This window comes from Oratosquilla oratoria, chromosome 44 (genome assembly GCF_046742065.1).
Source record: "Oratosquilla oratoria isolate Oo_2021 chromosome 44, ASM4674206v1, whole genome shotgun sequence".
In the NCBI taxonomy this organism is placed as follows: Eukaryota; Metazoa; Arthropoda; class Malacostraca; order Stomatopoda; family Squillidae; genus Oratosquilla; species Oratosquilla oratoria.
In genome coordinates this window covers 13,595,469-13,622,110 of record NC_134820.1, presented here as the reverse complement: position 1 = coordinate 13,622,110, position 26,642 = coordinate 13,595,469, and positions in this window count along the sequence as shown.

Sequence of the window (26,642 nt, the reverse complement as noted above, 5' to 3'; positions counted from 1 at the left end):
AGACCTACGTGGTTGATCATGTCCAGGCGCGGATCCAGGGGGGGGGGAGGGGCTGAGGGGGCTCAAGCCCCCCTAAATTTGTTCTTCCATGAATCATTGTAAGGATGTCATTTAATCGATTTTAGTACTTTCTGAAGTTTTGCCAGGTCCGGGGGCTAAATAAACTGACAGCATGGGTACGGTATTTGGGCAATTGTACTGTGTTTGGCATTTGTCTAATTCAATTTATCTGTTTAGTGCTGCGCGTGTTGTAGGGTTGCCAGGATTGTGTCTCAGTTGCGCTGAAAAGGGATAGAAAGGAGATATACCACGTTCGTTGGCCGTTTAACATACCTGTATTGTCACCTATATGATTGTTTTGTGTTGTTGAAGCAATCAAGTTGAAGCAATCAATCAAGAAGTATCATCTGCAAACAGTAAGCATTCAGGAATACCACAGGCTTTATAGATATCGTTACTGTAAATCAAAAACAAAATAGGACCTAGAATACTACCTTGAGGTACCCCCATACTTACACCCATTAATCTCGATTTAACACCGTTAAATAAGACAACTTGATTACGATTAGATAAATATGACTGAAACATCTGAAGTTCAAAGTCTCTTATTCCGTACTCAGCCATTTTCATCAATAGAATACTATGATCAACTGTGTCAAAAGCCTTTTTAATGTCTAGAAAAACTGCGGCACATATTTTTTATTAGATAGTCGAGTTGCAATATATTCATGTAAGAGAGCAACAGGCATATATGTTGAGTGGTTTTCACGGAATCCAAATTGATTATCGAAAATGATCCCATATACTCTCTAGGTAATCTACCAATTGCTCAAGAATAACGGTTTCAAGTACTTCAGACAATTTATTTGAAAATTGGAGCACACTGGAGGACATTGACAAACTACTCGAATGGCTGAAATATTTTTTTAAGTAAAGGTATGTGAAAAGAGCATTAAAAGATAAAACTTCAAAATGGAGAACAGTGACCAGCGATGATCCACGAGGTTCACTGCTAGCACCTATGGTATTTATTATTATATGTGGTAGGAGAGAAAAATGCTGCCAGCAATTGTTCCTACTTGAATCATAAAAGGTGACAAAAATGGGATGGGGATAGGACTAAGCACCCTATTCTCTGTAGCTGCAAAGGGAATATTCCTAAAAAAAAAAAAAAAGTCATAAAAGGGTATGGGAGGAGTTTTCCAATCCGAACCCTAAGGTTTGGGTCTTTTAATGTGCATGAATATGGTACACATAAGAGTAAAGGGGAAGAGATATGCAGTATGTTTGTGAGAAGATAGTTGTGTTGGCATTGAGTGAAACTAAGTTGAAAGGAAGGTGCAAGTGTGAGTTTAGGAGGGTGTCAGGAGTAAAGAGAGAATGAGAGAGAGAGAGAAAGGGTGGCTATATTACTAAATGAAGAAATAGGTATGTGGCAGAGTGGAAGGTTTCTTGGAGATTAATGTGGATGAAGGTGAAACTGGGAAGGGAGATGAGGATATTTGTAAGTGAATATGGGCCTGGTAGTGAGAAAATTATTTCTAAGATTTAAATGAGTGCTTAGAGAGTTTAGAGAGAAATGTCAATGTAATGGTATTGGGAGATCTTCATGCTAGGGTACAAAATGAAGCAGTAGACGGAGTGGTTGGGAAGTGTGGAGTGCTAGGAAAAATGGTAGTAGAGAGTTGATGGTGATGTGTCCATAGAGTTGATGATAGCAAAAAAAGTGTTTAGGAAGAAAGTCAAGCCTAAGTACACATATGAGAGGGTGGTGGATCAAAGGGTGCTAGATAGGGCTTAAATGGACCACATAATGGTAATCAGGGGAAAAGTAGGAAGAGTTTTGGATGTATATGTTTCTAGGGGAAAGAGTGGTGAAATATCTGGTCATTTTTTGGTGGAAGGTAAGTTGAGAGTGGAGGATAGATAGAAAAAGAGGGAAAGGACAGAAGGTAGGGAGATGCTTTGAGTAAACTTTAAATGAGAAAGAAAAGGAGTACAAAAAGAGGCTGAGAGGTAGTGAAGGATAGAGTAGAACTAGGAGTGGAGAAGGAATGGGGATAGTTCACGGAGGGAGTCACAAGGTGTGTAAAGTTGGTGTGTGGAACAAGGACAGGAGGAAATAGAAGGAAGTGTAGTGAGTGGTGGGGTGATAAAGCAAAGAAGATTGTATCAGAGAAGAAGCGAGCATTCACAGATTGATTACAAAATAGGACGAGACAGTCATATGAGAGGTACAAAGAAGAGAGAAGTGAAATATAACATAAAGGAGGCAAAACGGAGAGCAGATGTGAAATGGAGTAAGAGCATGACAAAAAAAAATGAAAAGTAATAAAAATATAATTTGGAAGGAAATTAAGAGAAGGGGAGGCAAATGAAGTAGAGAAGAAAAGGTAAAACGTGCAGATGGAGAGATGATAAGGGAAGAGAGCTGTAAGAGGAAGATGGGCACAGTATTTAAGGGAGTTGCTAAATGTGAAGGAGGAAAAGGGAATTGTAATGGGAAGTGCTAAGAAAATGAGTGATGAGTGAGGAAAATGGAGGAGAAATAAGGAAAGATGAGGTGAAAAGTTATTAAAGTGATGAGAAAAGGTAAGGCACCTGGGTTAGATGGGTGTTATGTGGAATGTCTGTAAAGGGAGGTATAATGATGGTGGACTGGCTGGTGAGGTTGTTTAATGTTTGTCGAAAAGAGGGTAGAGTGCCGGAGGACTGGAGGAATTTGTGTATAGCTTGACTTTACAAGGGAAAAGGGGACAAGTGTGAGTGTAGTAGTTTGAATCAGTATGTTAAGTGTAGTTAGGAAGACTTATGTGAGGGTCTTGATTGAGAGGATTAGGAAGAGAGGGAGTAATTGGTGAGGTACAATGTGGTAGGGGTTGCGTGGATCAGATTTTTGTGGCAAGACAGATATGTGAGAAAGCTTTAGGAAAAGGAAAAGATGTTTTTGGGGCTTTTGTGGATTTGGAAAAAGCTTATGGCAGGGTAAACAGGAAGGCACTCTGGGAGGTATTGCAGATATAGGGGATAGGAGGGAAGTTGTTGAGCAGTCAAGAGTTTTTATGAGAGTAATAGAGCCTTTGTTAGAATTAGAAATGGATGGTTTGAGGTAAAGGTGGAACTTGACCAGGGATGTGTTATGTGGCCTTGGTTGTTCATTTGATATGAATGTGGTGGTCTGAGAGGTAAATGGAAGGCTAATGGGCTGGGGATTGGAGGCGATTAAAGAAAATGGAGAAAAATGGGAGATATGCCAGTTGTTGTTTGGTGACAACAATGTGCTTGTAGCAGGATCAGAGTAGGGATTAAGAAAGTTAGTAACAGAGTTTGGGAAGTTGTGTGAATAAAGGAAGTTGAAGATAAATGTGGGTAAAAGGTGATGAGATGTACAAGGGTAGAGGATGGTAGCAAATTGGAAGTTATTATTAAGGGAGAGAAAGTGGAAGAGATGGATAGCTTTAAGTACCTGGGGGTGAATGTGGTGGGAAAGGGAGGAGGAGGGTGGATGTAGAATGTAGATTGAGAAAAGTAAATAAATTCTTGGGAGATTAAAAAGTGTAATGAGAAATACATTTGGTAATGGATCCTAAGAGGAGATTGTAGGAAGAAGTGATTGGGCCAAGAGCATTATATGAGGCAGAAAGATGGAACATAGAAGATGAAGAGTTTAAATGTGTTTGAGATGAAATGCCGTAGAAGCAAGGTAGGGGTTACTAGGCTGGATAGAGGGAGAAATGAGGAGGTGAGGAGGAGAGCGGGGGTGAAAAGGGAGTTGGGAGATAGGGTTGATGAAAGAGTATTAGGATAGTTTAGACACATGGTAAGAATGAGTGAAGATTAGTAAAAGAGGTGTGAAAGGCAGAAGTGGGGGGAATGAAGATGAGGGGGCGACCAAGGATGAGATAGATGGATGGGGTGAAAGGGGCATTGGGAAAGAGGGAATGCCTTTTGACAAAGGAAGAGAGAAGACAGATGATAGGGGTAAGTGGAGAATGGTTGTGTATGGATGATGTGATGCATGGAAGGGAGTGAGTGGGGGATGGGGGGTGAGGGAGTTTGTGTGAATGATATTTTGACATAGCCTGAAGGGATTTTTCCCCATGACTTTTTCAGCATGAAGGGATGGAGTTGTGGTGGGGGTTGGTGATTAAATGAAGCGGCCTTGCTGTGGATGTGCTATGTCTTACTACATTGCTTGTGACCCAGGGCAGTGGGCAAGATGCAGGGATGACCCATCATCCAGGAGGAGCCAAGAAAAGAGAGAGGGAGGGGTGGTGAATGGGAGTAGAGTATGTGGGGATGAAATGGGTGGGAGTGGATTTATGCCTACGAAATTGGCTACCTTTCTTGTAAGGGGGGAAATGTCCTTGGGATATGTACCGTATTTTACGGCTTAAAATGCGCATCGGGTTATAATGCGCACCCATACACTTCGTTATCTCAGTACACAGATAGCGCGCACCGACGTATAACGCGCATGCCCGATCGCCATCTAGCGAGAGAATCGAGAACCAAATTTAGTTCCATGTTGTGCGTTGGTCCCTTATTACTTTGTAGCTTAAATAGTTTGTAGGAAATATGATCTAAAAAAAGTTTATTGAAAGTAAAGTACAGACGCTCCTCAACTTACGTTTTAGTTACGTTCCGAACGGCCGAACGTAAGTTGAAAATAAACGTAAGTTGTTACTGTACCATACATCCGTAAATTCTATTACCGTATCTTATAAAACACCCCTAAATCATTAATTATACACATGACTTTGTAAAATGATAGCATTAATTTCAAATAAATTAAATTCAAGCAACATAAATTGAGATGGTGGAGGAGGAGGAGGAGGCAAGGCACGTTCAGTCTGTCGTTTGTGCCAAGTAAACAATGGACGCAGCGTCATGCATAAGTATCGTTTGAACTACGGAGAGCGCGCTAAACTAAAAAAAAATCACTAAAAAAAAAGTTCTACATTTTTTTTTATACAGTCAGTTCAAACGTAAAATCGAAAAAACGTAAAACGAATGAACGTAAGTAGAGGAGCGTCTGTATACAGAAAAATTTCGGGATTTTTACAGAAAATGTTCATTTTATATCTTAAGGAAATAATTAATCTTTACCATTTTTTATTTAATACTGAAACAAACTACAGACTGTTTCGTTTTAGCTTTGAACCTGCAATGACAGTGGTGAAATAGGACAGTCTCTCATCGAGGTGACGTTTAGTTAATATAACTCCCGAAAGAGGGTGTTGTAGTCAGGTGTTTGACACGAGTTTATGAACGGCCGCAACGGAATTTGTACCATACCTAAAGTGAAGGATCAAAGCCAACATAAAAATTCAAACTAGGATGCTGTGAACGTGGGCAAATATCATGAATATTGATCATGTTTCATGGTGTTTAGGCCTATTTAAACATGAAAAATAAGATTCGATAGATACCTACATATACCAAATATTTATATACGGTAGCCCATGCTGGCGTATTCTTTCATGTCACCATGGCTGTTCTTCTTGTTTTCACGGAACATCACGGAGAAGTGTGCCGTCCCGACTTTGTGACGGCCAACATCATCACGTTGTTGTGAAAAAAATACACACACAGCCGCAGAATTTTTATCATAGGCCGTAGATAATGCGCACCACTGGATAACGCGCACCCCCCATTTTTAGGCCCTTCCAACGGAAAAAAGTCGCGCACTATACGCTGGAAAATACGGTATGCATCTTGAAAACATTGTTTGTTGTAGTCATTCTTGTAAAATCTACCTGTGGTGTCATCTGCTTTGCAGTGGCATCAGAAATTATGATCATTCTTCATGCATCATCATCGTGTTTAATAAATAGTGATGGTGCTGAATGCTGCAAGCTATTGTATATTGAATGATGAAAATTGATAAAGAACTGAGGAAAATACACAATTGGGAAGAAAAGAATCAGAGGAAAGAGGTTGAGAGTAATGATATATTAATAATATAAAGAACTGAGAGAAAAAGGCAGGAGAAGATAACTTGCCAGCAACAATGATATAAGTCATGTACAGAACATAACACAAGAAATGAAATGATGGGGCCAGATTTTCTTATCAACTAAATGGGTTTTCTTAAAGCATTATGCAAAACAAATGATAAGAGATATTGTTTTTGGACATTTTGATTAAATTTATCAGATGAATAAGCTTAGAAATTAAATCTAGGAGAAATAATAAGTGAATGACAAAGAAATTACATAGAATAAATATAACAAAAGGGAAAATGAAACAGAACAAGGCAGAAGGTAGGGCATGCAGTGTAGGAATAAATGCAAAAAGTATTTAATTTTCTGGAATGGACTGGTATGTTCTAAGCAATACTTGTGGTAGAGCTTTCATTTTTATCCAGTGTGTAAATAATCTCAAATAATGTATCTAACTTGCCATATAAAGAAGAGTTTTATCTAGTAGTAACAAATCACAATAAGTAATCTATATATTGGCACACTTAAGCTGAGATGAAAAAATATATCTGTATTATGTTGTAGAAATAATTGTTTACTACAAAACTTTTGTGCCATCAAGGAGGTGTAGTGTGAATGTGCTGCAGTACAGTATTTTGTGTAGGAGCTTACTGCAAAAATATTGAAAGTGTCACATTTACTAGACCTACCCTTGCTTTTCTGAGTGCCCAGAGACACCAGTGTAGAACCAATATGGACACAGGAAAGCACCCATGATGCACCAGTATGAAAACTTTTTCAGAGAGGTATTTTGGTTCAAATATATTTAGGGAGGCGAGACTACTCTCAAAAGATAATGAAAAACTCAATATCACTGAAGGAATGATCTGTTTTGCTACAGGATGGCATTGTTAATTGAAATGGCTTAGTTTGGTATACTAACTATACATTGTAATGCCATCAGAACTAATACTAAGAGTTGTTGTTGTCGTTCCCTAGACTGTCTGTCCGAGCAGTCCCATCTCCCCAAGGAATGCCATAGCCGAAACTGGGTTTTCCCACAAATCCTTTATAGAGCGTATGTTGTGTTGTTTGCGTGCATGATTGTGTATAATGCAGTCTTCCATTATGTGTTGTATGGTATGGGGTGAAGTGTTACATCCTGGGCAGCTGTTCACAACGCGGTCATCCAGCCTCTTCTGGTAGCTTAGAAGTGCTGGGTGGTGACCGCACCGCAGTCTGGCCAAGTGGGAGAGAAGATTCAGAAGGGTGGATATCAGGGGGTCTGGCATGCAGCAGTGTGTTGTCTTTCAGTGTGTTAATGGAGCGGTGAGTGATATGATTATGAATATGTTTCCGGAGGCTGGTATTTGGTGGTTGTGGAGGAAGAGAAGAGAGTATCTGTGCGAGATAAAGGTCTTTGGGTATTGTTTTAATGTTTCTTGGTGTGTGTGGGTGTTCTGCTATGTAGTGTAGCGGGTGTGATGTGTTTGTGGTGGCTGCGGCAAGTGTTTGTGTGCCTCTCATGTCGAGGTGGTCCTTGACTTTGAGGACTTTTGTTTCATGGTGTAAATGGTCTGTAGGTGTTGTATTTGTGCAGCCTGTAATTGTTTTTAGGGCTTTGTTTTGTATGATTTGAAGGGTGTTGTAGTGTGTCTCACTGAGATTAGGAGCCCATGCAGGACTCGCATAATTCAACACTGAGCGTATGCATTGTTTGTATATTGTTATATTAGTTTCTTTGTTTTGTCCAAATATTGTTCCAGTGATTGACTTAAGTGCGTTAAGTCTGGGTGTGTATTTGTTTTTTATGTTTGTGATGTGTTGTTTGAAAGACATGGATGTATCGTATGTTACACCAAGAATTGTCGGTGTGTTTGTGTGTGGTATTAGAGTGTTGCTGATGTAGAGATGAGGTATGTATTTGTGTTCTTTTGTCCAGTTGGTGAGAAGTGTTGCTGTAGATTTGGTTGGAGCTATTTTGAGTCTGTTTGTGATGAACCATGTGTTGAGTGTGTCAAGGTATGGCTGGATTATTTCTACAGCTTTGTCTGTGTTACGATGTGTGCATGTGATTGTTATGTCGTCTGCGTAGGAAGAGATTTGTATTTCTGAGGTGTCTGGCGTGGGTAAGTCATGCATGTATAGATTAGATAGTGTGGGGGATAGAACTGAGCCCTGTGGTACTCCGTTCTTAATGTTTCTGATGTGCGATGATTGGCCATTATATGACACATAAGCATTCCTACCTGCCAGATAATTGGCCAGCCATCTTTTGGTGTTATTGTGCATGTTTGTGTTATATATCTTATTTGTTAGGTTGTGGCGGGGGATAGCATCAAAAGCTTTACTAATGTCTAATATTATAAGAAGTGTTCTTTGGTGGGGCCTATCTGAATTGATGCCATCTAAAATTCTTTGTGTGAGGTTTGTCAGAAGAGTGTTTGTGGAGTGTAGTGGCCTAAAACCGTGTTGTGAGTCAGCAAGGGGAATATGTGGTGTGACAAGTTATTAGGCGTTCAATGACTTTAGAGGGGGTGCAGAGAAGTGTGATTGGGCGGTGCGATGTTGGGATTGTTGGGTCTTTGTTCGGTTTTGGAATGGTGATTATTTTACCATGCTTCCAGATGTCAGGTATAGTGTTGTGTGAATAGCTGTAGTTTGCAATGTTTGTGAGTGCGTGTATACCTTGTGGTCCAATGTGTTTTAGGTGGATGTTGCTTATGTTATCAGGGCCACAGGCAGATGAGTGCTTGAGACTATGTATTATGAGTTTTGTCTGACTGTCTATGAAGGGTAAGAGTTGGTGCTCTATGCTATGTTTTAGAATGCAGATTAACACACAACAAATATTTTCATCAAAAAGTCAATCAAAAATGACTGTTGAGATAAGATTGAATAATTTATTGATTTATTTATTATTTTTTTAATGAATAACATTACAAAAGAAAAAATGTAAAGTTGTGCCTAGTCATGGTGGTTTCCCTTTAAAACCTCAAGAGTTAAAAACCATGGTGACTACAGATGGAAATAGTTAAATGGTTGGTGCTGGCAGATCCACACAGTGTAATGATTATGGAAGAATTGTGTATGAGCTGGATAAATTAGACCAGTAAAAAACAGTATAGAACTTTGAACAAGATGGGGGGGTAGGAGAGAGAGGAAGGCGCCCAAAATACCTCCACCCAAAATACCTCCGGCCAAAATCCCACACCCAAAATACCTCCGGCCAAAATCCCACACCCAAAATACCTCCGGCCAAAATCCCACACCCAAAATACCTCCACCCAGAATACCTCCAAAAATGCCCAAAATACCTCCATGCATATTGTGCTGTTTGTACTGCTTAGAAGGTTATAATCTTAAATTGTCAAGTTTATTGGAATAATTATAATTTGCGGAATGAAGATTTAGATGAATTACAGCAATGGTCTGAAAGGTGGCTAATGAAATTTAACACAAGTAAATGCAAGGTAATGCACATAGGTAAAAATAACAGTAAGTACGATTACAAGTTATTTGGAAATTCGTTAACAAAAGTGAATAGTGAAAAGGATCTCGGCGTAATTATCAGTAACGATCTCAAATCATCCATGCAAATGATAAGTGTTATGATAAGGACATTTGGGAATAATATTGTAAACAATATGTAGAGTATAGAATCCTATAGAAAGTATCATTAGAGGACTTTTTCATTCAGGATTATGGTAGTATGGTAGATCAAAGGAATAATCAATTCTATATAGAAATTGTTAATCAAAAGAATCAGACAAAACAATTGATCAATGGAATAATTGATTCTATAGAAAATTTGAATCAAAGGAATCAGACAAAGCAATACAACGACTTCCGTTCACATGTTCACCCATAGGCAATTGTTTAATAAATTGGATACAATGGTCCTTAAAATCAGAAGTTAAATCAAATAATGTATTTTACCCTATATCAGTACCTGGTCGCCATCTATAATGGCATATAGTAATTGGAGTCAGAGGTATCTTATTTTATTTTATTTATTTATTTTATTTTATTTTTGAAAATCGGCTTAATTACTATATGCCATTACAGATGGCGACCAGATACTGATATAGGGTAAAATACATTATATAGGGTTAAATACATTATTTGATTTGAACGTGTGAACTGAAGTCGTTGTATTGTTTTGTCTGATTCCATTGATCAATTTTTTTTATATAGAATTAATTATTAGTTTGATCTACCATACTACCATAATCCTGAATGAAAAAGACCTCTAATGATACTTTCTACAGGATTCTATACTCTACGTATTGTTTACAATATCATTCCCAAGTTTCCTTACCATAACACTTATCATTTGCATGGAGGTATTATGGGTGGTTTAGGAGGTATTTTGGCTGGAGGTATTTTGGGCGTTATAGAACCAGACGATGGCCCAATGATCCGTTGCTCTGTCTGATCCAAGTCCACGCCACCAACCTGAGGTGTCAGATCCCATGTGAGAGGGAGGGACTGCCAGTGTCAGTCCACTCTCCTCTCTCTAAGAATGTCCATTCAACAACTTTATCTCTGTTCATTTATTTCATATTTACCTGTCGTGTGTGTTAAAACTGATCAATAATACAACATTACCATATTATTTTCAGGCACAGTAAAAGAAACCAGTAAATGTATACTGTGCCAAATTGCCAACAATATTACCATATTATTTTCAGGTACAGTGAAAAAAAAACAATAGATGTATACTATACCAGATTGCCAACAACAGTTATTTGTCCATTATTTACCAATTAGGTCCATTCTGTTTACATTTGGCAGGAACAGACCAGTCCTTGCATTCATTTGTCCATTAAGTGGAGGGTCAAGTGTAAGGACAGTAATGAAAAACAGTGAAAAGGTAAAGAAAATGAAGAAAATATAAGAGAAATAAGATAAAGACAAAAAGGGTGGTTAAAATGATAAGAGGTAGCCAAAAAGAGAAAGGCATAAAACGATTCCCACCCATTCCATCCCTAAATACACTCCACTCCCCTCCACCCTCCCTCTTATCTTAGCACCTCCTGGATGACAGGTGATCCCTGCACCTTGTCCACTGTCTTGGGTCACAGGCAGTGTTGCAAGGCACAGCACATGCACAGCAAGGCTGCTTCATTAAATTGGTACCCCCCCCCTCTCCGTCCCCCCATGCATAAAAGGAGAAGAGGGAGAGAACTCTCTTCAGGCTGCATCAAATTTTGCTCACACATACAAAGGATTACAAAGGCGGAGCATGCCGATAGAAGACCTTTTGGTACATATCTAGGTCGGATGCAAAAAAAATCATAATAATAATAAAGTAATAATAAAAAAAACTATAATAATGTATGCAACAAACAAAATACATAAACAAATGCATAGGTATAGTTGAATAACAAACAAACAGGTAAACAGTATATAATAATAAATTGACACATAACTGATAATAAATGAAAATCAAACAGACAAATGATAACAAAACAAAAACAAATAATATAAAATAAATTATAATCATTACAGCATCTTGCTTAGGTGTTTATCTAAATGAGTCTTAAAGCTTCGAACTGAACTACATTGCACTACCTGTGCAGGAAGTTTATTCCATTCATTAACTACACGGTTGGCAAAGTTGTTTCTACCTACTTCCAAATTGAATCTATTTCTGGATAGTTTGAGACCATTATTTCTCGTCTGATTTGCATTGACTGTGAAAATAGCGTCGCTTTTGATGTTGGCAATTCCCTTTAGAATCTTAAAGACCTGTATCAAATCGCCCCTAAGTACGCTTTTTAAAGGAAAATAGATTCATATGTTTTAGTCGATTTTCGTATGATTTATTTCTGATATTTGGAATGAGTTCTCTGGCTTGCCGTTGTACTTCTTCCAATCTGTCAATGTCTTTAATGAGATTACAAAGGCGGAGCCTGCTGACAGGAGACCTTTTGGTCCATATCTAGGTCGGATGCAAAAAAAAAATCATAATAATGATAAAATAATAATAATAACAAATATATACCCGGTAATAATGTATGCAACAAACAAAATACATAAACAAATCCATAGGTATAGTTGAATAAGAAACAGGTAAACAGTAAATAATAATAAATTGACATATAACTAATAATAAATAGAAATCAAACAGACAAATGATAACAAAGCAAAAATAAATAATATAAAATAAAATTTAATCATTACAGCATCTTGCTTAGGTGTTTATCTAAATGAGTCTTAAACCTTCGAACTGAACTACATTGCACTACCTGTGCAGGAAGTTTATTCCATTCATTAACTACACGCTTGGCAAAGTCGTTTCTACCTTCTTCCAAATTGAATCTATTTCCGGATAGTTTGAGACCATTGTTTCTTGTCTGATTCTCATTCAATGTGAAAATTTTATCAATTTTGATGTTGTCAATACCCTTTAAAATCTTAAAGACCTGTATCAAGTCACCTCTGAGTCTACGCTTTTTTAGGGAAAACAGATTCATATGTTTTAGTCGATTTTCGTATGATTTATTTTTGATATTTGGAATGAGTTTTGTGGCTCGCCGTTGTACTTTTTCCAGTCTGTCAATGTCTTTAATGAGATTCGGTGAATTTACAGAAACAGCATATTCCAAATGTGGACGAACTAACGATTTATATAGCTTGTTAATGAATGATGGACTTTTGAAATCAAAAGATGGTGTAATCAGTCCTAGAATCTTATTAGCTTTTTCAGAGGCTGAAATACACTGCTTGGATGATTTGAGGTCGTTACTGATAATTACGCCAAGATCTTTTTCACTATCCACGTTTGTTAATGAATTCCCAAATAACTTGTAATCGTACATATTGTTATTTTTACCTATGTGCATAACCTTGCATTTACTTGTATTAAATTTCATTAGCCACTTTTCAGACCATTGCTGTAGTTTATCTAAATATTTTTGAATATCTAATTGGTTCAAGTGGTCATTTGCTATTCCATACAGTTTTGTAACATCTGGAAATCTGGAGACTAGATTTCAGTCCATGGTCTAAATCATTTATATATACTATGAATAAAAGTGGGCCAAGAACGAAACCCTGAGGAATTTCACTTGTAACATTTTTCCATCTAGAAGTTTTGTCATTTAGGACAACTCTCTGTTTTCGATCGTTCAACAAATTACTAGTACAACTTAATAGACTACCACTTATTCCATGTACAGCTATTTTAGTAAGTAGTCTTTCGTGTGGGACGGTATCAAAAGCTTTTGCAAAGTCTAGATATATTAAATCTATATTGTTTCTTTTGTCATAATTCGAGATAACTGTGTTGTAGAATTCTAGTAAGTTAGTCACGCAAGAACGTTTCCGTCTGAAACCATGCTGGCTATCATTTATCAAACGGTTACTTTCTAAATGATGTTCGATAGCATCTCTGATGATAGTTTCCATTATTTTTCCTACGATTGAAGTCAAACTTATAGGCCTATAGTTATTTGGTTTCTTTTTGTCACCTTTTTTGAATATGGGAGTAACGTTAGCTAGCTTCCATTCTCTTGGGACATCTGCGGATATGATGGATTTCTTGAAAATAATTTCTAATGGAACAACAATCTCATTCTTAATTTCCTTTAAGATTCTTGGATGCCAACCGTCAGGCCCTGGTGTTTTATTAACTTTGAGTTTATCTATACACCATTTGATTTTATCTTTTGTTATATTTACCGTAGTGAGTAAGTTTACCCTAGACTTTTCACAGGTTTCAGTTTGGAGTTCACTTTGAGGTGTTTGGTCTACGAATACCGAGCTAAAATAATTGTTTAAGATATTACACATTCCTTCATTTGAATATTCAAGTTGACCGTCAGCAGATAATAGTGGACCAATGTGATCCCTAACAACCTTTTTATCTCTAATGTAACTATAGAATTCTTTGGGATTATCAGCAATGTTCATTTCGTATTGTGGTTTTCTTTTTCTTATTGTCTTTTTTAAATCTCTCTGTATTGATACATAACTTTGATAGTCATTAGATGCACCCGAGCACTTATATTTCTTGTAAGCCTGTCTCTTTTTAGCAATACTTTTTTCAGTTTCTTTGTCGAGCCACTTTGGGCGAGACTAATTTGGGGGACATCTGTCCTTAAAAGGAATGTAAGTTTGAATTTTAGAAACACAAGTATCTATTCTTAAATAATTAGGAGTTTGAATTTATCTAAGTTGTTATCGCTATTTGCAACAGATTCACCGACTTGTATATCAGTTACCATGCTTTCGCGGCTAGTGATCAATAGCTCGAGTAAGTTTCCATGTCATGTGGGCTCTTTTACATGCTGAACTCAGTAACTTTCAACGATAAAATCTATCAAACGACTACCTATATGGCCATGTTCAAGGGTCATCCAATCAATATCAGTAAAATTGAAATCGCCCATTATCAGTAAATCCCGGTTGCAGAAACTAGACAGTTCTCGAAACAACAGTTTATCGTCTGCTGATGATAATGTCTTTGGCCTATATATTACACCTATATTCATTTTTTTGTCCATTTGTTTGGGTTAACTCAACCCACAAACTATCATATGCATCCTGTTTCACTTTCTGTAAAATACAAGCGTGAACATTGTTTTTAACGTACAACAGAACACCCCCACCTTTCTTGTGGTTTCTATCCTGATGAAAGTGTTTAAATCCCGCAATATTAAATTCAGCTTCGAACTCTGTACCATTTAACCATGTCTCAGTTATTCCTATCATATCGAGATTTTCGCTTTTGACATACGCCTGTATTTGTTGAAATTTGTTCCTGATACTACGAGCATTAAAGTACATGGCTTTAAGAAACTGGTGATTATTTCTTTTTGACACATTTTGAGTTTCAATATCATGTCTTACATTATCATTTTGTTTTTTATTTATTCCTTGCTGTATATTATTATTTGGTCCTTCATTGAGATTCAATGCCTCATTAACATTTCTCCCATCAAAATTAACATTTCCCCCATCACGGTCATCTGGTCGATGACGGTCATCCGATCTCTTTTGTACATTTTGTCCCCCTACGTCACCGTGATTGACGCCGGCCTCCCGTCGTTCATTGACATTATGTCCGGCATCCCTTCCTAAGATTATATTTTGTCCTCCACTGACATTATATCATACCGTGACATTTTCTCCTCCATTATCATTACATCCTATCGTGATATTTTGTCCACTATCATTACTTCCCATCGTGATCTTTTGTCCTTCACTTTCATTACATCCCATTGCGACATTCTGTCCCATGACATTACATCCTAATGTAACATTTCGTCCTGTACCGACATTATATCCTAAAACTATATTTTGTCCTATACTGGCACATTGTTCTACATTAACGTTATACTCTACAGTTATATTTTGGCCTTTATTGACATTGTGTCCGGTATCCCTTCCTAAAATTATATTTTGTCCTCCACTGACATTATATCGTATTGTGACATTTTCTCCTCCATTATCATTACATCCTATCGTGATATTTTTTCCTCCACTATCATTACTTCCCATCGTGATCTTTTGTCCTCCACTGTCATTACATCCCATTGCGACATTTTGTCCTATGACATTACATCCTAATGTAACATTTCGTCCTGTACCGACATTATATTCTAAAATTATATTTTGTCCTATACTGGCACATTGTTGTACATTAATGCTATACTGTACACTATACTGTACATTCTATTTCCCCTTCCCTTTGGGCCTGTACCCTAAAAAAGGAGCTAGCTCATTACAAACTCTCACAATGAGGTTTGTAAGAAGATCTTTGCCTCTGCGGGTAAGGTGGATCCCATCAGAAGCGTAAAGGTCATGGCGCCTAGAAAAGAGATACCAAGGATCAAGAAAGTGGTATCCCAATTGTGTGCACAACTGCGATATCCTATCATTGATCCCTATGGCTCTACTGTTCCAACACGAGCCTGCGTAGATCCTCGGGAGGATCCCACAGACTACGTGACGACTCCCACGTTCCTTCATCTCCTGAAGGAGGACCTTGTAATTCCGAACAAGTTCCTCTGATCTGACCCTACCTACATCGTTACTACCCGTATGAACAATCGTAACCGTGTTCTTCCGTCCTTGCTCCCTGATGGACTGGGTACAGTCGGCGATCCCACGGCCCGATTGACATACAAGCTTGCAACGTCGCTTTGTCTTCCACTGCAGGATGTCGTCATAGCCTCGCACCATGGAGTCCCCCACCACCAAGAACTCCTGGTTTTCAGCCACTTCATCCTCCAGTAGAGCAAAACGATTAGCTAGAGCCAGCGGTTGCTCCACAGGGCACACGTCCACCGAACGCGGGCTCGACAAACGGGACCCCACGGAGCGCCACTCGCTCACGGCAGTGACAGTAGGTGAAGAAGTCGAACGCTCTTTGGGTTGGGGGGGGGTCACTCTTCTCACGGAGCGCACTCCTGAGAAGACGAATTTCCTCCTCACACATCCTGAGACGAACCTCTAGGTTCACGCAACCTTCACAAGCCATTTCGCTCCTCCTTTAGCAATAAAAACGGCAAAGAGAAAATACAAATCAACGACAACAAAAAAACAACAACAAAGCGTTCTCTAATAAACTAAATACACGAAGCTTACTCTGCTTATCTTACACTATTTCTCCTGCCTTTGGAGTACAGTAACAGAAAACTGTTTTGAATTTAAATAGAACACTACACTTTATCTTATATCTGTAACTGTATAGCGCTATACGTATACAATTACAAAAAACACAACACAATCACTTAACACTTTCGGAGATATAAATTTGACAGGTATTCGCTAGCTGGTGTCTGTGCAGAAAAACGAGCTCTCTAGCTGAGGTGACCCTTCATCCCCCCACCCATTCCACCTCATGCATCACAACATCATCCATATACAACCATTCTCCATTGACCCTTTTCTTCTGTCCTCTCCCGTCCTTCCTCAACAGACATTCCTCTCTTCCCCAAAGCCCCCTTCACCCCATCCATCCATCTCATCCTAGAACGTCCCCTCATGTTCACTCCCTCCACATCTGCCTTCCATACCTCTTTTACTAGTCTTTCTTCACTCATTCTTTCCATGTGTCCAAACCATCCTAATACTCTTTCATCAACCCTATCTCCCAACTTCTTTTCCACCCCTGTTCTCCTCACCTCCTCATTTCTCACTCTATCTAGCCTAGTAACCGCCATCATACATCTCAGACACCTCATTTCAAACACATTCAAACTCCTTCTCTCTTCCTCTCTTATGTTCCATGTTTCTGCCCCATACAGTGCTGTTGGCACAATCACTTCTTCATACAATCTCCTTGTAGTATCCATTCCCAAATGTCTATTCCTCATTACACTTTTTGATCCACCAAGGCATTTACTCGCTTCTCTCAATCTATATTGTACCTCCACCTCCACTCCACCTTTTCCTGCCACATTTGCACCCAAGTATCTAAAACTATCCACTTCCTCCAGTCGCTCTCCTTTTATGCTTATTTCCAGTCTGCTGCCACTTTGACCCCATGTACATCTCATCACCTTACTTTTACCCACATTTATCTTCAGCTCTCCTACTTCACACACACTCCCAAACTCTGTCACCAATTTCCTCAATCCCTCCTCCAATCCTGCCACAAGCGAAGTGTCGTCCGCAAACAACAGCTGGCTGACCTCCCACTTTTCTCCATTTTCTTTAACCATCTCCAATCCCTGACCCACCACACCTTGCATTTACCTCTCACACCACCCCATCCATGTACAAGTTGAACAGCCAGGGCGACATAATGCATTCCTGATGAAGTCCCACCTTTACCTCGAACCACTCACTCTCTCCATTTCTAATCCTGACACATGCTCTACTACTCTCGTAAAAACTCTTGACAGCTCCTAGAAGCTTTCCTCCTATCCCGTATATCTGCAAAACCTCCCACAATGCCTTCTTGTCTACCCTGTCGTAAGCCTTTTCCAGATCCATAAACGCCCAAAAAACATCCTTCCCCTTTCCTATAGCTTTCTCACATATCTGTCTTACCACAAAAATCTGATCTACACAACCTCTACCCGTCCTAAATCCACACTGTTCCTCACCAATTACTCCCTCTGTTCCTCTCCTAATCCTCTCAATCAAGATCCTCCCATAAGCCTTCCCAACTACACTTAACAACCTAATCCCTCTGAAACTACTACATTGACACTTGTCCCCTTTTCCCTTGTAAAGTGAAACTATACAGGCACTCCTCCAGTCCCCCGGCACTCTACCCTCTCTTCAGCAAACATTAGATAACCTCACCAGCCACTCCACCATCACTGTACCTCCTTTTTTTTTTTTTTAGATATTCTGTATGGCATCCATCCAGACCAGGTGCCATACTTGCTTTCATCATCTTAACAACTGCTTTCACTTCATCCTTCCTTATTTCTCCTCCATTTTCCTCACCCATCACCCTCATTTTCTTAGCATTTCCCACTGCAACTATCTTTCCCTCCCTATCTTCCTTCACATTTAGCAACTCCCTAAAATATTCTGCCCATCTTCCCCTTACTGCCTTCTCTTCCATTATCCTCCCCGTCTGGGGTATTGGCTGCATGTTAATGTGGCAAAGTAGCATGCAGTTGATACTTTAGGGTCTATATGGGGCGCCCCTACAGACCAGAGCCACACATCATTTTGTCTGTGATAGAGGAAAACTCTGTTCAAAGAGAAATGATGACACTTTTATACTACAACTGTCCCTCCATTATGCTGTCTCCCAACCCCTTGTTACTGTCCTGTACAATTTCTCTGAATATTCATTTCCTTTTTCGCCTACCTACCCTGTGGTGGGGGTAAAAGAGTACTGTCACCAAGTATTTCCACTAGGATCGTAAGAGGCGAGAAAAAAGGGACGGGGATTGGGACCAGGCATCCTTCTCCCTGTAGCCCCACAGGGGACATTCCTAGAGAAGCTTTGATAAGAAAAAGGAATGGCATGAGGAACATTTACTAGTAAGAAAAGAAGGTAAAAAAAATAGTGCAAACAATAATAAGTAGTGAGAAAGGCATTCATGAAGAAAGAGAAGTTTTTAGGTTAGGTAGATTTGTAGGTGGTAGATGGAACATTAATGGACTATGTAGTGGTAAATAGGATTATGATAGGAAGAGTTAAGGATGTGCATGTGCTAAGGGGAGAGGGTGGGGGAATATCAAATCCTTTTTTGGTGGAAAGTAAGTTGAGAGTGGAGGATAGATGGAGAAAAAGGAAAGGGACAAAAGGTAGGGAGGTGCTTAGAGTGAACTCTTTAAATGAAAAGGAAAAGGAGAAGGAGTACAAGAAGAAGCTGAGGGAGGAGTGGGAGAGAGAGAAGGATAGATTAGAGCTAGGTGTGGAGGAGGAATGGGTATGGTTCCAGGAGGGAGTCACAAAGTGTGCAAATATGCTGTGTGGAACAAGAAGGACAAGAGGAAATAGAAGGAAGGGTAGTGAATGGTGGGATGAGGAAACAAAGAAGGTTGTAGAAGAGAAGAAGCGAGCTTTGACAGATTGGTTACAAAATAGGACGAGGGTACAAAGAGAGGTACAAAGAAAAGAAAAGAGAAATAAAGCAAAAGGTAAAGGAGGCAAATAGGAGAGCAGATGTGAAATGGGGTAAGAGTATGACAGAAAATTTTGAAAGTAATAAAAAGATGTTTTGGAAAGAAATTAAGAGAGGAAGAGGAGGTGAATCAGGTAGAGAAGAAAAGGTAAAAGGTGCAGATGGAGAGATGATAATGGAAGAGAAGGCAGTAAGGGGAAGATGGGCAGAATATTTTAGGGAGTTGCTAAATGTGAAGGAGGATAGGGAGGGAAAGATAGGTGCAGTGGGAAATGCTAAGAAAATGAGAGTGATGAGTGAAGAAAATGGAGGAGAAATAAGGAAGGAAGAAGTGAAGGCAGTTGTTAAGATGATGAAAGGAGGTAAGGCACCTGGTCTGGATGGATGCCATACAGAATGTCTGAGAAAAGGAGGTACAGTGATGGTGGACTGGCTGGTGAGGTTATTTAATGTTTGCTGGAGAGAGGGTAGAGTGCCGGAGGACTGGAGGAGTGCCTGGAGGGAAAGGAAAGGAAGAGGAGGAGTGAAAGAAGGTGAATTAATATTACTTCAGGTGTTAGAGAGCAAGTGTCTGATGTTCAGGTGAACCGTCACTGGCTGCTTTAATCCCATTTACCACGAATGATATCATCTGGCGATGGCAGCAGCACGAAAACGAGTCGAATCTTGTCGTCCTTTGAAGGGTGGGTTAACCTCTGCCTATTGCCGAGTAAAAGTCTTGGCAACAACAAGGAAGGAAGGAAGGAAGGAACTGTAAATGTTTCGAATAACTGTTGCCCGAAGAAAGTTAAGTCGAGATCAGGTTAGCCTCTTCCCTTTGCTAAAGTCCCACTCCAGCGGCAGTGAAAGTCGTCTGTAGAAAAACAAGGACATTTGTAAACAACCCATATCGGGTTCAATCGAGATAAGATCCTCCTCCTCTCTGCAGAGGTGGGGGGGAGGCTGTAGGAGCACCTTCCTGATTGTCGAGTAAAATGGCGTGGGAGGACATGTCCGTATAACGTACAACTGGGTCAAGGAATGGCGAAATGGTGAAGGACAAGAGGAGGAAGAGGGTCGAGTTGGCGCTAACGAGAGAATAAGTTTTGGGAGAGGGGAACCCACAAAACGGGGTCACAGCTGGAATATAGTTAAGCCACGATTCATTTTTAATTTCCTTCTGGACAAGAGAGCAACCACTTAATGAGGTTAAATATGGGATTGACATGATTCTTACTTTTCCCTGAGGAAGGCGCTGGTGTAAAGGACGAGGGTTAAATTGAGGTGGTTTTAATTAACTACTGGGCAGAGCTGACGGCGCGCGCATGCAGTAGTTACAGGAAGAAGGTTCAAGAGCTGATTGTAAGCTTTGCTGATCAGAGGGCAACTGCATAGCGTGACTGGAAGATAATTAAATTTAGACTAGTCTCTGCCCACCATTGAGCAGAGGGCACACACAATTAGTTTCATTTAATATAGGGAAAGAGTATAGATAGCGGAACAGCTGTTATGATACCAGAAGTGAGATTAGAACCTTTCGCCAGTCTCGTGTTCGATGAAAGACACACACACACACACACACACACAAACACGCACACACAAACACACACACACACGCACGCACGCACACATTGTGTTATGTTTTTGTGTGTGTGTTTGTGTGAAATACATGTTTTGTTGGTTTTGTTCGTTGAACATTGATTTTAAGTGGAACTGATGTATGGTTCATTTTGTGCACTAATAAAATATATACCATGGATTTGAAGAAATGATATTTGATTTTGTCCAATTGCGAGGGGTTCGATGAACGCACGGATAAACTTGCGAGATTTCTAACAAGGATAAGAACCACTGGATGAGAGATTTCTAAGAAGGATAAGAACCACTGGATGAGAGGAAGTACGTAGCCCACGGTAAACCGAGTAAGATAAGGTCACACAGGGGAGTGGCCCACCCTCAGGCAAGTTTACAGTCGCTCACTTCCAACAAGAAGGAGGAGGAGCGGGCAGTGATGTAAAGAGTTGCTGCAGTTACGAAGGACCTCGAGGAGTTTTGCAGGGTCAAGGGCAAATTCGGGATGGAGCAAGAGGGGGAAAGGGAGGGAGGCCAGGAAGACCCAAATAAGCATTATATATATATATATATATATATATATATATATATATATATATATATATATATATGTGTGTGTGTGTGTGTGTGTGCTAATAAGAACACGGGGACGTGTGTTCACTTATGCAAAGTAGACCACTTGGAAAAAGAAACTAACGAAACAGAGCGCTTTCGTATATTACATCTTCGCACTGAAGATGTAATACACGAAAGCGCTCTTCTTTGTGCGTTTCTTTTTCCAAGTGGTCTACTTTGCATATATATATATATATATATATATATATATATATATATATATATATATATATATATAAAATCAGCCATCCTGAGTCCAGTGCTGAAGAAAGGCCTCTTTCATAGCATTCCATGATTCACACGACAGTGCAACCCTTTGCTACGTCACTCCTGCAAACTTCTCAGTCTCGTCTCTCCACCTTCTGTCTGGTCTCCCTCTTCCACGCTTCCCATCTTCCGGCGTCCACTCAGTAACACACTTGCTCCATCGCTCATCAGTCATTGACACTAACTTACCTGCCCAATTGCACTTCCTTTTACCGCCTCCACAATATCACTCTCGTCTGTTCTCTCATCCAACTTGCTCTCTTTCGGTCTCTCAGCGTTATTCCCATCATTGATCTCTCCATTCTCCTCTGTGCATTCCTTAGCTTTGTCTCCATCGCCTTCGTCAGTTTCCAAGTCTCACACCCGTAGATTATTGTTGGCAGAATGCATTGAATGTAGACTTTACGTTTCTAACATAATGGTAGAGAACCTCTCAGGATTTTATTATACTTACCAAACACTTTACAACCAATTGTAATACGCCTATTTATTTCATCATGATCTTTGGTCACTTTCACCATCTGGCCTAAATAATTATACTCTTCAACTTTTTCATCGTTTATAATCTCTTTAATATGAACTTTCGTGTTGAACATTACATTGGTTTTTACTCTTATTCATTTTTAAACCTACTTTGATACTTTCCTTGTTCACATCACTCAGCATATCTTGCAAGTCTTCTTTCAAAAGATCTATCGATATATATATATATATATATATATATATATATCACTGCTGTTCAGTTTATTTAACATGTAATGTTTGCATTTTGATATGTACAAGATTCATGTAATTTTATAGTTATGCCTTTTTCTTTCTTTTTCAGGTAAGTACTCGAGATGGTTTGTAAAATCTTGTTTGTATTTTTGGCTATCGTGAGTATTAAACTTTCCTTTTCAATTTTTTCCTGTTTATTGTAATTTGTAGTTTATTGTGTTTTAAGGAATTTAAAAATAGGCAACTTTGCTATGGTGTGGAAGTATGAATTCAGGTACGTTTATTGTTATGATATTGTTAATTGTGTTAGTAATCATAATTATTATTACTATAGGTATTATTATTGTGAATATAAATGAATGTAATTTATAGTCATTATACAGTATGTATATAAAGATGAATAGATAACATAAGAATGAAGGAGACTGCGAGAGACCATAAGGCCTACACTAGGCAGTTCCGAATGAATGAAAGCCCGAAACGTGACTTTGGAAGAAGGCAGAGTTCGATCCCTGGCTGGGCTGGGTTGTTCCCACCACCGAACTCTGGTCAGGCGCATTTCGCCCGATGATCATCTTAAGGGTTTAAATCATGAACTTATATGGCTGGAAAAAAGAACATAGTGCGGTTACACCTGACGATTTTATTCAGTAGAGAAGGAGTTTTTCTGTCTTCCGCCTGGAAATCTTAATGGAGGGACGCTTTTTTGGTTGAATCAGAAAGATATTGTCTTTTTTTCAGAAGCGGTTGCAGACCATAAAGACGTATTACTTTATACGTAGGTCTTTGTGGCTGTAGCCATGCGATTTTATTCAGCTGAGGGAGAACCCTTTAACTGCTGTAAGGCTCAAAGAAAAGAAGATTGGCCCTTTCCGTCTTTCGGATGCAGTGACAGAACGTTACTATTTAATGTTTGACAGATGATGTGTTGGGAAAAATTGCTCAGTGCTTGTTGCGTTTGTCCTCTTTGAAGATGACTTGTTCTACCCGCCAGATGGTAGCTCTGCTGTCTGGGTGCGGGTCCAGCATGCCCCACAGAACCTTTAAGAGAGTCCTCTCGTGATGGTCTTGGAATCTTCCTGGCTTTAGGGCTTGGAGAAATGGTCGCCCTTTGTTGCAGCAGGCCAGATAGTACCTCATTTGGTCTTTGGTTTTGAGCCTTAATGTTGTGGGGTGGAAGTATGGCAGACGATCCATGCAGAGTTCGTAGAGAAGGGACCCGAGAGCCCAAACATCAGCCATTCCTCCGGCGTATGGATGTTGGGCTGTGTCGAGCACTTCGGGAGCCATATACCAAGGTGACCCTTGCACACTCTTGATCTGCCGCTGGTAAACGTTTGAAACTCTTGCCGAGAAGCCGAAGTCGATGATTTTGACGACCTTTGAATCGGCGGTGAGGACGACGTTTTCTTGTTTGAGATCAAGATGAACAAAGTGGTGTGAGTGCATGTAGGACACTGCGGACACGATCTGCCTGAAGTAGGAAAGAATCCGACTGCCCCATGCAAGAGAAGGCGACTTGTTGTGCCTTTCCATGGCTGCTAAGAGTGTACCACCAGAACAGTATTCGGTGATTATGATTTTGCAGCATAGGTCGGTTGCAACGTCGACCAGTTTGATTATGTTGATATGGTCCAAGGTCGAAAGGGCCGCGATTTCATTGGAGACATCGCTTGTGCATTGATCCTTGTGGATGGGAATCTTGGCAACACTTACGGAACCCGTTGCCTTACTGGAAGCAAGGACCGTGCTTGCAAAGCCTCCATCAGCCAGGGAGCCCTTTATATTGTAATTATCCTCGAAAAGGATGCTTCTTGGCTTTTCAAAAATGCCTGAAGAAGATCTTGATTGAGACCCACATGTTTTATATGACGACGGATGTAATTTATCTTTTGTCGAATCATCTGCCGTCGTTACTTTGCTTCTTGATGGGCTCTTAGCTGGTTGAGGATCTGGTGACGTCTTTATTTTGGAGTTGTTGGTCACGACGGGCACTAGATGGGCTGGGCGAGGAGACTTTTCAGTGGAGCCCTGTTGAGGAGCGCCTTTCGTACAACAGGCGAAGAGCGAGTGGAAGCAGACGTAAAGTCTGTAAGTGGCTAGGCGCAATCGCTGGAGGTTGAGGTGACGAAGCTTGATCATCGTGTCACAAATTTGTCCAAGCCGGTCCCGTGAGGGGAACTGTCCAGGTAGTTGATCGTCGAGAACAGATTTGCTCAAATAAGGCGTGCAGGGCTTGTTGCCGGTAGGTTATGATGGAAAGACATGCGGCACCACAAAAGACATACTAGTCTCTGACGAGGTCAATTGCAGAATAGGAAACGATCACATCAATAAATAAATGAATAGATAAGTAAATGAGTAAATGACCAGATAAAGTTGAACAAATAAGTCGATTAGTTAAAGAATAAAAGAGTATCGTTCGGACGTTTTAGTAAATGAAATCTTCAAAAATCTCGATTTTTTTTTGAAAGGCAAGAGCACTTTTTTTTTATTAACTCGCTATCCTTATATACACGGTGGCCGTAAATGACTTGAGTCATGCAGTACGTGAATCTCTGTCAAGAACAAAAATATGCTACAAAGTTGCACGCCATGTAACCCCGGAAGTGAATAATAATAATAGTAATAACAATGATAATAACGATGATAATAATAATAATAATAATAATAATTATGATGATAATAATTAATAATAATTATAATGATGATGATAATAATTGAATCCAGCAGTCGAGCACCCTCGACCCTGGGTCACTCTGGGCGTGAGTCCCGTCAGGACATCTTGCCACGAAGAACGTCTAAAAGAACCATAGACACGAAGTCTTGTGTGTGTGTGTATATATATATATGTGTGTGTGTGTGTGTGTGTGTGTGTGTGTGATCCACCACGGTCTTGGATCACGTGTTGGACTCGTGATCGACAGCTATTTCCCTCCCGGAAGAGAGCTCAGAGCTCATATATGACCGATCTATGGGTAATGCTGTGACCTTATATGCACACACACACACACACACACACACACACACACACACACACACACACACACACACACACAACTCCCCGCCCACGAGAGTTGGAGTAACGACTCGCAGCGCAGCGATACTGAAATTATTTCAGCCCTGGGCGGGATTCGAACCCGGACCTCCATAGTGGCAGCCGGGAATTCTACCAACCGCCTCATCGAGTGTGTGTGTGTGTGTGTGTGTGTGTGTCTCTGTGTGTGCGTGCGCGCGCGCTTGACTGCGTTCATTTCTCTCTACTTGTTCGCACAGACATCTTCAAAAATTATTCAGAACGATGTGGTTTGTCTATACTCATGTGTCCAAGTTTGTCCGCATTTTTCGGGTGTGCAGACACTTTCAACTCTCTCTTCGCGTAATGGAGGAACATTTGCTTACTACTCCAACCTATAATCTTGAACCCACGGACACAGAGTTGGAACCACCACCCATCCGTTACCCTGACACAGTACATAAATCTGTTGTTTTATACAACTGGAGAACTTGAATGGTCGAGTGTTGTGGTTGAGCGTCAGCCACAAATTGATAGGAATCGTCTGCTTCCCACCACAGCGGAAACGGTAGCCCTAGGGGCACGACGACGCTGGAAGGCAAAAGGTCTTGGCCTCGTACGGATCAGAGGGCGATGAATCTCCCGTATTGTCGCCGGGAGTTGAATGCCCTACTACTGGTTCATATGATGATGATGATGAATCGGCTGCACGTCACAAACTCCTTTATTCAGGCCATAGCGGTGCGGTGCATTACAAAATGACTGGTTTTGGCGGTTGGGGTCCACAACTCAAAGTGGATTATGACCTTAATAGCCCCTGCCCCGTAGGCTAGATTCGAACCCGTGCGATTGGCTTCACTAGTGGCTATAGCACAGGGAGCCTCGCTTCCCCCTCCCCCCTCCCCCCCTCTCTCTCTCTCTTTCCTTTTTCTTCTTTTTTTCCTAACAAAGTCCATGGGTCACTGTCGAGCGCGCGTCTTTGGATTCGTCTCCTTCTAAGTA